General features: G+C 32.6%; 1 protein-coding gene and 1 long non-coding RNA gene across 2 annotated transcripts in view; one reads left to right on the forward strand and one right to left on the reverse strand.

Moving 5' to 3' along the window:
* The window catches only part of LOC123678298 (frizzled-7-B), a 61,051-nt gene that overhangs the window by 40,758 nt on the left and 5,839 nt on the right, over positions 1-14,454 (forward strand). The window lies entirely within an intron of this gene.
* LOC123678300 lies at positions 729-3,039 on the reverse strand. Its single transcript, XR_006747214.1, has 4 exons — positions 2,128-3,039; positions 1,910-1,950; positions 1,740-1,815; positions 729-1,063 (listed from the first exon to the last, which is right to left on the reverse strand). It is a non-coding gene; the product is annotated as an uncharacterized LOC123678300 (long non-coding RNA).

A 14,454-nucleotide genomic window follows, 5' to 3' on the forward strand; every position in this document is an offset into this window, starting at 1 on the left:
TAGGAAATCATCTCTTGGGAATGCTCATTCCTATTCTATCCATTTGCCGTTTGCTCGTTCTTAATTGGTTAAATAAGTAATAAGAGTTTTCAATGAGAAAATTAATATAGATAAGTTCTGTTTACATCCAAAAAATTTCAAAACTTTTTCAATATAATGTTGAAAATATGAACCTTTTCATTATACTTTTTCTAGGAAACAGGATACTTTCATTCAGGACCCCCTAAATATAGAGTTACATAATAGAATTCTGTGAAGTACCTAAGTTTACTAATTGATTAAAAATTCTCTGCCAACGGATGTGGCAGTATAGTTTCCCCTTCTTTCACTCCTCAAAGTATAGGGTGTCACAAATTTGTTGCTCACTGAAAGCATTTCGAAAATAATAAGATCTCAGAAAGCAGATCATATTTATATCTTGATTAATTTTTTTTAATGACTCTTTGAAATACTCATCTTGGTTTTTGTTCAAGATATTGGAAAAATTCTAGAACGTTTGTTCAGTAATTTTTATAAAAAAGAGATTGGGGGTTCTTTGAATGTTTTTTTCCCTAAGTTTGATAGTTTTCGAGATGTTCTCAAAGAGCATCGAATTTACGACACCCTGTACATCTTTTTGGTTTGTGACATTTATTATTTCCTAAAAAGTTCTGATTTACCCAGGTAAAAAATGAAATATTGAAATCTCGATTATTTCACCTTTAATTTATATTTATCCTTTGAAATGATGACATCCTAAAAAAAGAATATTTGAGATACCGAAATACAGTTAATATATTGATAAAAAATGCTAAAACCTCATATTATAAAAAACAAATTGACCTTAGTAAAGGTGATAGTAAAATAATTTGGAATACTGTGAAGGAATTATCAGCTGCCAAAAAACAGAATACTGTAAATCGGATACAATACGAAAATAGAACAATCACTGATAGAGTTGAAATAGCTAACGTATTCAATGAACATTTTACAATGCTAGGGAAGAAATTTGCTGATAAAATTAAGGCACCGGCAATTCCACCACTGAAGGGAGTTCGGACACAGTCATCAATATTTCTTTCACCTGTAACAGAAAATGAATTAATCTCTACTATAAATAATTTAAAAGACAAAAAAGCTCCCGGATTTGATGGAATAAGGGCAGAGTTACTAAAAGAAATCAGAAACGAAATTTCACAACCCCTCACGTTTTTGATTAATAAAATAATTGAATGTGGAGAGTGGCCTGAAACACTCAAACTTGGTATAATAAAGCCACTATTCAAGAGTGGAAAAAATGACGAAATCCTCAACTACCGACCCATTACTCTAATCAGTAACATTGCAAAAGTATTTGAAAAACTTTTAAAGGCCAGAATAGTCAGTTACATCGATAAAAATAAACTTCTATCTGAAAAACAATTTGGATTCATTGAAGGAAAATCCACCAATGACGCGATTTGTTCACTGACATCCAAAATATATAATAGCCTGGATAGGAAGAAACATTCTCTAGCTGTTTTTTTGGATCTCGCAAAGGCCTTCGACACTGTTGACCATATACAGCTTTTGAGGGATTTGCGGGATATAGGATTCAGGGGAAACGTACTTAAATTATTTGAAAACTACTTGGGTAACAGAAAGCAACGTGTAGCAATCGAAGATGTCCTTAGTGAAGAAAAAACAGTACAATATGGGGTGCCACAGGGGACAGTATTGGGACCGGTATTATTTGTCATTTACATGAATAACATACTCACCTCTCAGACCAATGGAGAAATCATTAGTTTTGCGGATGACACGGCAATATTCTATGAAGACACATCCTGGAAAAACCTGAAAAAGAAAGTCGAATGTGATATGAGTCAAATCATAGATCGTTTCAAGCAAAAAAAATTAACACTAAACTTTGAAAAAACTTCGTTTTTACCTTTTTCTTGCTACTCATCTCATCTCCCCGATTTCAATCACCTGGAAATAAAAAATGCTGATGAAATTATTCAATTGAAGTCCTCAGAATTTGTCAAATATCTAGGTGTTCATATTGACAGACACATTAGATGGGATGTCCACATAAAGAAAACTGTAGGTACTTTGAGAAGCATCATTTTTAAATTTCTATATTTCAAAGATATATTGAATACTCACCAAATGAAAATCCTGTACCATGCATTGGTCGAGTCTAGATTATCGTATGGAATCCTAGGTTGGGGAGGTGTTGCCAGCAGTTACTTATCTCATCTGGATATTTTACAGAAAAAATTCCTGAAGATTTGTTTCAATAAATCTCGAACGTATTCATCGACCTTGCTTTATTCTGAGAGTAAAATATTAGACCTCAGACAAATCTACTTCCTACGTGTAGCGATAGATCAATTCAAAAACAAAAGTAGCCTAAAGAATATTGACCACAACTACAGTACCAGGGCAAAAAAAGAAAACATGGTGCGCACGGAATATTCATCCAAAACTATTGGGCAGAGAGGATATACTTATCTTAGCACACGAATATTCAACAACATCCCTAGGAAAATCAAGGACTCAAGATCAGTAATATCATTCAGAAAACATACAAAACAGTACCTTCATGAAACAGATAGAGAAATAATACATAATCTCATAGACACGAATAAAGTTCCATATAGTGCTTATCACTGAAAACAGCACACTAATGACATTATCCCAAAATTTTAATAAGTTGTTCACACAGTATTAGTATCATTGTCATCATATTGTCTCATTTAAGCAGTATACATTGTTGAAATATTTGTTAAATTTTATTATGTAAAAAAAACACTTTACAACCACGCGCTGGCTTTTTAGCCTTAGTGGTTCATTTGTTTATTTCAAAATTGATTTATTTGTGGAATTCATAATAATGTTATTGCTATATTGTGTATATATATTTACATATAGATTGTACTTTATGCAGAATCTACGTTGTTATTAATATTGTTATTTTTGTAATATTGTTGTAGTATTCTACTTGTTACTATTGCACCTGTTGTGCATGGTTTATTGTACCTTTGTCTTTGGAAATAAACATTATTATTATTATTATTATTATTATAAAGTCAATATTTTGTCTAAGCGTGCACGAGCTTGCAGGAATGTATGCTTTGCGACTCATGCGTATCAAGCTCAAATAATATCAAGTAGCTTGATATCAAGTCAAGCAATGAATATCTCAAATCAAGTCAAGTGTACTTCAAGTATGTAATTTGTCAGGAGCTTGATTTTCAAGTCAAGTAGTTGGTCAAAATATCAAGCTACTTGGCTTGAAGAATCCTTACTTTTATTTGTAAAAGCATAATTTTATATATACCCATAAAAAAATTTATCAAAATTGGATGAGGATTGTACGAGTCAAGGCTGTTACAACGATGTGCATTTTGTCAGTGGATATTTTTAAATCAGAGTCCAAAAATTTCTTTATATCAAAAGTGAATACAATTATTTATTTTTTGACCCTAAAAATGTCGTGTTTCGATGTTTATAAAAATTTGGTGACGAGTCGATCCAACGAGTTAGTCCAACCCGAGATCCAACCTAATATTTTTGAACCTATTTTCGTTCAAAATTCATAAAATAATAGCACCAGATTACTTTATGAATACTGACATACCTACACTTTAAATTGAAAAGATTCAAGTTCTATTTCTTTATAAGAAGCTGAATTGTTCATCACGTGTTGAAATAGAAAATTGAATTACTGATGAACTGAATTAAGTTCTATCATCAAAATGATGACAATATAATTAACATCGTAAAATAGATCTAATAGAACGCAAAAATTCTTTATATTTTGAATCAAACATATTCTAGAAGACTTTAAAACTTTTAAGTGCTGCTAATAAGAAAAGCATGAGAGAGCTGAATTTTTTTTAATGAATATAATGAAGCGTGTCATAGTTTTATAATCAGTGCTGACATCTAGGCGTCACAATTGGGTGAACCTTCATAACAAAACCTCTGGAAACGTTTTCTCAAGTTCTACGACCTCTGTTAAAAGTAATAATACGTTTTCCATACCAGATATTTATGACCTTCTGTCATGAACCATTGAAATCATAAATTGTTATGATCTTCCTCTCTCCTCTACAGGCTGAATATCTCAAGATAGCACCTGCTTGACCCCTTAGTATTTCCTTTTTCACATGCGATCGATGGTTTTACAATATTCGAAGGCGGTCTGTGCTCACGATTCGTGTTAATACAGAGGAAGGAACATACGGTATATCGATGAAAAATTAGATGTACAGTTGAAATGCAGAAATCAGATGAAATGAATGGCCTGAGAGAAGTTGTTGAAGCCCAAGGTTCTGAGCATGTGCCTTCTAGGTTCGATTATTATTAACTGTTGATTCATGAGCGAGCTTTATGACTGAATAATAGCCAAAATCTGATTAATCTAATTGATTAGGAACGATATATCTTTTGTTTTCATATAGACTACAAATTTTCTTCATTGTGAATACTGTATTCGTCTTCCTCAATATCTTAAGTCATATAACGCGAAGGATCCATCTCTATACAATTTTTCCACAATTGCAAGCAAAATATACACTTCCCAAGAAATTGACCCACCAACAAAAATTAATCAAAAACTTAAGATACATTTTCGTCGAAACTACTTGTCTGTTTTGGACATTTTTTTTTTTTTTTTTGAATGACATTTCATTATCTTCTGAACGATGGTGTGTTGGAGAATTAAGGAAAATTGAACTTACACTTTAGCCTTATCTTTTTTCAACATTTTTTTTATTCACTTCATTTTCTTTCTTATTATTCGAGACACACCATTTTATAGCCTGATTTTATGGAATATGAAGATCGAAAAATAATGAATAATAACGAATCAAAATAAAGAGCCACAGGTTTAAAGATCGTGACAGTAGCGAGTATTTCCACTTCTGGCATGTATAACTTCTTGGCAACGACGGCCCCTACAATAAGAGACGTTTTGTCATTTTGGTCCAGGTCTTTCCAAATTACAATCAGTCTAAGCCGTACGTCTTTGATGAGTATATTCAAGTTACGTAACACTTGTAATCTTCCCCAAAGAATATCCCAGAGATACCGACTTCCTCTAGATAATTTCCCACGTGAGGGCTGGCATTATCTTGCATCAACAAAAATCCTTGCCTATATGGTGAAAATGGCATTACATAGGGGAGTTTGTAAAATGAATGAGCGGTTTTCATGAAAACGCTTCACGTTTTTCCTATATTTTTCCATATTTTTTGTCTTAAAGGTGACTGACACAATGCAGCAATAGCATATCTACCTTTCCTCTTTGCGTACGTTTCAACAATAAAAATAAAAACCAATCAGGATCGTATAAAAATGTCTTGTAATATAATCCGATACCATTATTATGACAGTAGAAAGGTAAATTATAACTTACCTTTAAATTAATGTAGTGTTGGGATTGGAATCGGATAACGGAGCAGAAAGACCTTTCCTTGTTATGTCGGACAACCATTGGGCAAATTTACGATCATGTTAATAATTTCTTGTCATAAAAAAGATATCGTATGCTCCCTGTTCAAATTCAATTCTACTTGAATATTTTTTCATTTCGTATGTGCCGAGTTTTATAAAATGATGTCTTCATTAGAATAAACATTTAAATAACGATTATGATCATTATATCTTGGATGTAGTAGCCAACAACTTCTTCGTTGGTTATGTTGGTATCGTATAAGTGGAAATAGCAAGAATCTACTCAAGGATTTCATTAAATGTGCAATTTTATGCATCAGACTTGAGCGTATTCCTTCACAACAAAGGTACTCTTGAAAAAAAAACTTATCATATTAGAGAGGAAATATATTTAGATTGTGTTCCAAATAACCGAAATCTATACAAAGAATAATATCATCATATCGATTTTCAACGCAGAATATGATTGTTATACGCACGTTGATTTTCACTAATTTTTTTTCGGATATTTATTTTATCTTCTCCATCTGTTATGGTCTGGATATTTGTTATTTCGAAACGTTGTCACTAACTTTAGTAAGTCATGAATTTACGAGTATCTACTTCTTAGAATATCTGCTTATATCTGAGTGAAACTAAGTTTTCATTCTTGTTACATCAAACTACTTTTGTTCTCGATTAAAAAGGTACATAAGCAGATATTCTAGAAAAGAACTGATCAATTGGTCAAATTCTCATTTTCTTTCAATTTTATATTTTGGCCATCTCATCTTAATTATCAGCAAACAAGATCTGCAATATGTATAATGACCTATGGGATATGTTGATATTTGTTAAGAGTCAACATTTTTTGCCATTATAGATACTTATTAACTCATAATTCAAGATTTTTATTTATTACAAATAATGCATATCTTTTTCCGTTAATTTTTACAACATTTCTGGCCAAAAAGTCAATAAATATAATCGAACAACCACCATATTTCCCTGATAGAGTACTGGCTTATTTTTTCTCTTTTCAAAACTCAAATCACGACGCAATCTTTTTGAGTTCAAAGATACGAAAAAAAATCCTTTGAAATCAAAGAAGAATTTTCTTCAATTCGATCCAAAAAATTCGAATGAATAATAATTATTTTATTATTATTTTCATTTTTGACATAGTAGATAATACAAGATGCGCTCACAATTGACGTAATGATCGCGATCTGTAAATCTTTCCGGTTGTATCATCTTGTGCAAAATCAATTTACTGAACAGTAAGCGCCAAAGTATCAAAACGAACTAGTAATCATCATCTCACACAATTTGTGGAGGAATAATTTCGAATCATCATTCAGAATACTACTTTTCCCTAATGAATGAACATCATATCTGTAAAAAAAAATTCTGACGTTTCTGATGTTGTGTTCACTCATCTCCACCACAAGAAGCGTATTAAAAACTATTTATTTCCTGAACTAATGGTCTTCACTATGATATAGTTATTAGACAGGCTTCCTGCTGAGAGCATCTGGCATATACTTCTACGGCTTTACCTTTTACTACCTGAAAAGTTGAATTTATATGCTATATGATCGTCATATAAAAGGTAATATGGCTCTTGAAAAGCCTCTTAAGTGAAAAAACGCTTCATTTCAGGAGTTATTCGCCTGGTTTTTCGAGGAAATACGTTTATTTTATTCTTAATTCATTAATTAGCTTATTTGGTGATGGTAGTCGTTTTGATTCATTAACTTCAATCATAAATCTTTGGAATAGTTCGTTTAAAAATTATTACCAACTTAGCATAAAGATCAAATTTTTCTGTATCAATCTAATTTAAAATGTCATAACTGGTGAAACAAAACTGTTGACGATGTGTGTAGTTTCAAAAAATGAGCTTTCAAGATTGCTTACCTTTTTACCTGAGTATGGTTTTTCTCTACAGAAAGTTGATAACCAGACAATGAAACATGAATCCATTTTTGTTGCATTTACAGGATCCTTCGAGAATTGATATTAATTAATTCGAATAAGAGTATGTTGATAGTGTTCATAATTTGTTAATAAAACTCATTAAATAGATATAAACATTAATTTATCTGTTCACATTATGCCCTAGGTCATAATGTACTCAATAATGGCAATAATAATTAAGCAATAAAATCAAAATAATAACGAACTGGTATGACATAAAAATTATATTGTCCGAAAATTTATAATTATTCTTTTATCACTTTGAAAATTGAATAGTTTTTCAATCGTATTTCAATGATGAATTCTAAAAATTCTTCATTATCATAGAACTACGAATTTTTATAAAATATTACCATGATTCAATTGTCATTTATCCTTTTTTTTTTTTGTTTGATATTATTTCCATTTCTTGATATTCTGAATTTTCAAAGTAAAATACACAAGAACGTGTAATTTGTTTTTTAAAACTCTGAATGGAATGTTCTTTATTTCTTCATCAAAAAGTAAAAATTTTGAAAATGTTGAAATTCGTCATTGAAATAATTGAGATACGATTGATGAACCTTTCAAATTTCAAAGTAATATAAAATAAAAAATATAAATTTTTTTTGTAAGAAAAATCAGTGAATTTATTCTAAACTGCAATACCAAGGTTTCTTCCAAAGATTGAAAGAATCGATCCAGCCATTTCTGCTCAGAATCAAAATGAATCTGCCCTGAAGAACCTAGTGAGAAAGGTAGTGTGCATCCTTAAGGTTGGAATTTTCATTTCAAAAGGTTCCTCTTTCTTAAGGAAATACTCGGAACATCCCCCTCAATTCACCAAATAATACAAAAAATGGAATGTAATGCCATACGAAAGAAGATAAAGAGTTACTAAATCTATGGCGCTCAAGAGGAAATAAATAATGGCGTCTATCAGGGTGTCTGTTGATTTATACAACCATCAAGGCAGGAAACGCGACTCCAACAAATTCCATCGCCACAAGAAAACCATGATAACACACAGTTAACGACCACACCGCCCTCCATAAAGGGAGGAAGGAGGAAGCTCTCCACCCTTCCAATTTTTAATTTCGGCTAATTTCCTGACTTCCCTCCTCTCGTTAGCACACGCTGATGATCTGAGCGGCACTGCGGACGGTCATGTGACAGGTGTTGTATTGAGCAACGTTTGCAGGCCTGTTAGTAAGGTTAGCCAGGGTCGATGGTTCTCCCAAGGACAAACCGACAGGCACGGGCGTATGGGTATATGTATATACCTATCTGCGGGGCAGAGACGGTTCTTTTCTGTATTTTATACCTCTCGCGGGAACGGTGGAACGTAGCCCAGGATGGGTACACGGAGTAGAGCAATTGCGCAAATGGTTATTTGGTCTCCGGGTGCTGGAATCGTTTTCGGGGGGAAGTTTCTGCAGAAATTCGGCGCTAGGTGTAATGAGAAGGGGGAGGATACTGGGGATGATGGAAATACAAAGAAAACAAATTGGTTCGACTACCGTAGGGTGATTCGACCTGATATATTGGAAGTTGTATAATTGGTTGACCTTATCGATCCGTTGAAAGTGTTAACGAGTGAAGGTCTCATAATTTGTATTGATTCTTGTCGATGTAGTGGTAATTGAAGTATAGAGAGGACAGATATTTGCGAAACGTCCATTTCCTGCGCTATTGATAGCCTATTTTTATTTATACAGTGAAAGTCTTTTACAGCGACGGTCAAGATACCGTAGACTTTCGTTGTTATATCCGGAGATCGTTATGTCCGAAAGAAGGAAAATTAAAAATATTATTATGAATATTTATTATCCTATGAAATTTTGAAGAATGCGAAACATATATAATATGTACAAGAACAAAAATATCTTTTGTGTTATAATAATATGTACATACATGTCAAAATATTTTCTCACTTTCAATTTTCAAATTCTTGTTGGAATTGATGAATTTCTCACCAAATATATAGCCTGCAAAACCTCCGAAACAGACAGTGGACAGAAATTTGGGACCTCTTCACTAAAATCCGATTCACATGCTTCGATGAAATATTGTGTGTTATAAGATTTTTGTCAGTCAAATATCCATAAGAAGCCAAATCTATATGTACTGATAAAATCTTCGATTCGAATAACTCCAGTGATATCATACATTTCCAAGAGGTTGATTGCTTCATTAATACCTAGCCAACGGAAGCTCATTCTCTTCATGGAAAAAAGGCTTATCTTCTATTTTTTTTTCTTAAAATCCCGCATGTCTAAAGCAGTTTTCATTAGTTTTCTCAGAAACTCTTTCCAATGCTTTGGAAAGCATAATTATAACATCCAATAGCCATATATTTGGATTGGCACCCTTGCTTTAGATAACTTCATCACAAGAAATCGTCTGAAGTGAGTGTTCATGTTTCTTGGGCTTGTTATTCGAAACCGCGCGAAAATATTGTAGAATGGTTGTCATCATTCAGTAGCGCAGCCGCGTATATGACGTTATCGTCGTTGTAACCGGCCGTAGCCACTCAAAGCTCGGGAGACTATGGTCGTTGAACACGACCTCGTCGTTAAATTAGGACAATTTTTTTTGTGTTTGGTTTATGGAAAACCAACCAAATCTCTGAAAAAACGTCGTTGAATGCGATCTGTCGTTTTAGGCAACTTACCTATATGCGATTTCCACTCTGCTTGTTCTTTCTAAAACACGCCATGATGTCTTCAATTAAAAATCCATGATAATACACAATTACCTTTTTTTGCTCGTTCGGTAGACTATTGTCACAATCACTAAAGAATGACTAAATCAGCTCAATAATTTCGGGGACATAGCCTTTTTTTCGCAATAATTCATAAAACACCGATCTTATCTTACTGAACACTTATCGCTATCGTTTCTCAAATAATTATAAATTCACCCGAATTCCTCGAAATATATGTTTTTGAGGTATTTTTTTCTAGATTGACGTATGTTCGAAGCGAATCTAAAGGACAATTCTGATTCTGAAATTTGTCTGCTTGTTCTGATGAGTTCTTGAATAAATTACAATCACTATAGTTCAGATATCAACCCTTATTTTTATAAAGGTGAAAACCAGATAATTTATCACTAATCGGGTCATTTGTTATAACTGACAGGAGACGTCAGAATAGATTATGGTACTTCCACAAATGTCATTTTGACAGTTCCTTCAAAAATGCAAATTGATCGAATTTTTTTAATTCATTATTGTTTCTAATTCACAAATTGGCAACAACGCATGCTTCTTCACCTATCTTTCTCTCCTAAAAATATTTAATTTTTCTTGAGCACAATAAGGGCGTACCCTGGATCAAAATTAGGGCGGGAAGCGAACCATAGTCGTTTTGATTGTGACATTTTATAAAATAACATGAAATTACCCTAATTTTATTTTTATTTTATTATTATTATTATTATTTTCTATAGTTTACGTATTTTGTATTAATGAAATAGTTATTTTAAGAACGAAATGAAATTGTTATTATAATTCACTAAAAAATGGTGAAAATCATGCAGTCACAGTTCGCAAAACTAAAGCACTTTTGGATGGTCGTGAAGCACCTTTTCAGGCGGCTGGTGGAGAAATTTAAGGTGTTTGGACAAGTTAGTGATGTGAAGAATCGAATCCGTTTGCGTCGCTCAAGAACAACTGAGAATATTGCTCCTGTAGCCCGTAGTGAACGTGTAACGAAAACCCATTAGTAGGTATGTCGATTCTTCATCGATCTTACGAACCAGACATTCCAGAATTGGAAGGTATTCATGTGGACGATGTTTATTTTCAACAAGCCGATGTTACGTGCTACACAAGTAACGAAACAAACGCAATTTTGCAAGAAAAGTCTCCTGGCCGTGTTATTTCATGAAGAGGTGATCACAATTGGCCACCGAGGTCTAGTGATTTAACACCTTCGGACTTTTTTTCTTCGCTGCCACGTGAAATATAAGGTCTATACCAATGCTCCACAATCGATTCAAGACTTTAAAGATGAAATTCGTGAAGTTATCGAGGACATACAGCCGAAGTGCGATCATGCGAATTGATCATGAAAAATTCCATAAAAAAAATATGGTACTACAACCGTAGCCGTGGCCAGCATTCGGATGATTCTGTTTTTCATCGTTTATGGCTTATCTTCCTCTTTACAATGAAATAAACATCCATTGATTCATCTCAAAAGATACTCGTCTTTTTTAATATCAAAATGAAACATCTTATTGGACTCCCTTTTCATTAAATGAGTAATCAACTTAAAAACCAAATTATGTATTGTTATGAACACTTATATGTTTAGGATGTTGTATGGAACAGACAAAAAAAGCAATGAGTATCTACCTACATATAGTAGTTTTCAAACTTGGTCAAAAGCCGTTTTGGGTATTTATTTTTTTAAGAGCGAATAAAGTCTGCAGTCTATAAAATATAAACAAACCACTAAAAATTTAATACCTATGCCAATTATTATTTTTCTCCAAGTAGGTTCTACTAGACATATTTTTATTATATCATATTGTTCGTAAAACATATGTCATTAAGGTCTGAAAAAGAATTCCCCATTACTATTTTCAATTCTGAGATCGCCACTATAATACCTGCTTTTACCTCGTGTTGAAGTAATGTTTAGCGTCTGTTCAGGCTACCGAATCAACATGAATTCATTCGCACCAGACCAAAATACCGCTTCTGTAAATAAATGGCGGCTCTCTTTGAATTTCAAGTCGAGATTAGAGGTGGTGTGTACCCATATGTCAAAAATAAAACGTCCTCCACTTAGACATGAACGAGAGCATATGACTTTGCGGTAAGAACAAAGAGCCCACGTTCTGAGGGAGCGGCCTTTGCTTATAATAAAACCGTTTATACAGTCGTATCCTGTTTGGAGCACAGTTGGCTTTTATTACAAACAGAGACTGAAATCTGCCGATTTCGAAGAAGAACAAGCAACGCTCAGATTTACTGATAGGAATAAATAAACATACTGTGACAGTATAACCTGTTGTTCTTACCTAGTTTCATACAATTAATCAAAAAAAAAAATTCTATTATAATTTTGATCTGAAAAGATTCATATGAGCATATTATTCTTCAAGTACCTACTTTGAACTATCCTTTCTCGTTCTTCGATCGCTTCAATTCCTATGGAACCAATATCTATAGTCTTGTTTTGGAACTACTTATGATCTAACCTTTAACCAAATCGAATTTCATCAGTAGATCAGTAGAACACCAGATATCAAGGTCTTGTAGACTTTGTATTTAATCTCGCACAACACGCCTTCTTTATACAGGTAGCTTCCCGAAGAACGTTGTTTAGAATATTTCAAGGAATGACTCAGTTCAAAACTAAATTAGAGATAGATATTTCTTCTTACAATTCACCGATTTTTTGGGGTTTGCACATAATTTCCTTGAACAATAATCTACATGGAAGAAAGTAAATTTTTTTAATTCCCGAATGAAAAATAAAAAAAAAGTGGTAACTTTTGATAATATTTACTTTGTACAACGTATATACTGATATATTGTTAAAATATCCGTGAAAAAAACCTACCAAAAATTATTACAAAAAAAGGTAAAACTATAATTTCGTGAAAGTCTTCGTACGTTGCTCCCCTCTATTTATTTTCTTCGAGAAGAAAAGAAAGAAGATGAAGGGAATGTATAACTTTGTGGACCGTACAATTTTGGTGGTCGCAGGAGCGCCAACAGACGGGAAATGAATGAGTACCTAATGTTTGTATGATACGCAAAAAACCAGGTGGTGGTAATCCCCCTTAATCTTTCTTGGGAGAGATGAATTCTTGGAAAACATCAGATTCGTTCGACTTCCGGCTTCACCGGAAATTAAGTATACCAACTTTTTTCAATGTGATTATTACCCAGTTTTTTATTGATAATCAGGTTTTTCATTGAATTTCGAATTGCTTCAATGTATCATATGCAAATTTTCCCAGAAAATTTGTGTGAATTTTATAAAATCTTCCAATTTTCTCAAATTTTTTTCATTCCGATGTTGATTAACTTAATTTTTGGATGAAAATTTCTGGGTTGTCTGGCTTCTATACAAAGACATACCAATTTTTCTCCACCGTTAATTGAAAATTCAATTGAACATACAGAGTGTTTCGATTCTCAATGTCAAAGTCGGCCATGACAAAACCTCAAAAATCAATTTTTTTCATGAAAACCCATCGTTTTATTGGTCAGGTAGAATCTACGTCAAAAAATTGCATATAAGTAAAATAAATACAACTGCTCTAAAATGCCTATTTCCCGAGATAGGGCAAAATCTCATTTTCTTCTAAAGAATGGCCTGATTCTCGTTTACATTATTGAAGTTTCATCAGTTTTCCAGGAGCATGGTGAGAAAAAAGAATTCAATAATTAATATTATGTTTTTAATCTTCCATATGGCCACCATTTTCTTTGCATGGAATTGCATTATGCCTTATGAATTTCTTGAAATTTTCCTTTCGTCATTTGCAGTAGATGTGTATGTTTTGTGTTGAATGCTCGGCATGTTCTTCCATTTTTTGTCATTTTTACCATACATCACAAATAAATCAAAGATAATATCAATTGAATGAGGTTCTATAAAAAAGAGATTCTCAGCTTCTTAACGATAATAACAATTAAACAGCACTTGAACAGCATTAAACAGCCAACAATAGTAGAGATATGTACACTTGAAAGATAATATGAATAACCAATATGTTGAGAATTTTTTGTTATCGAAAAATAATAATAATGTTTTGGTATGTTATTTCTGCCGAAAGCATAAGGCATATTGCAATCGTTTATTTGCGCAAATACAACAGTGGCCACATGAAAGTCAAAGACATAATATTAATTTTAAATTCTTTATTTTTCAATAAGACTTCTTAAGAATGGATGAAACGTCTATAGTGTAAACAAGAATCAGACGAATTTTTGGTAGAAAATGTTTTTTTGTCCTATATCTATAGAAAAAGAGCATTTAAAGCAGTATAAAAAATCTTCATATAATGAAGCTGATTTGAACATTGAAATCGAAACATCCTGTATATTCAATTGAATTTTTAATT

Source organism: Harmonia axyridis, chromosome 4 (assembly GCF_914767665.1).
Source record: "Harmonia axyridis chromosome 4, icHarAxyr1.1, whole genome shotgun sequence".
Lineage (NCBI taxonomy): Eukaryota > Metazoa > Arthropoda > Insecta > Coleoptera > Coccinellidae > Harmonia > Harmonia axyridis.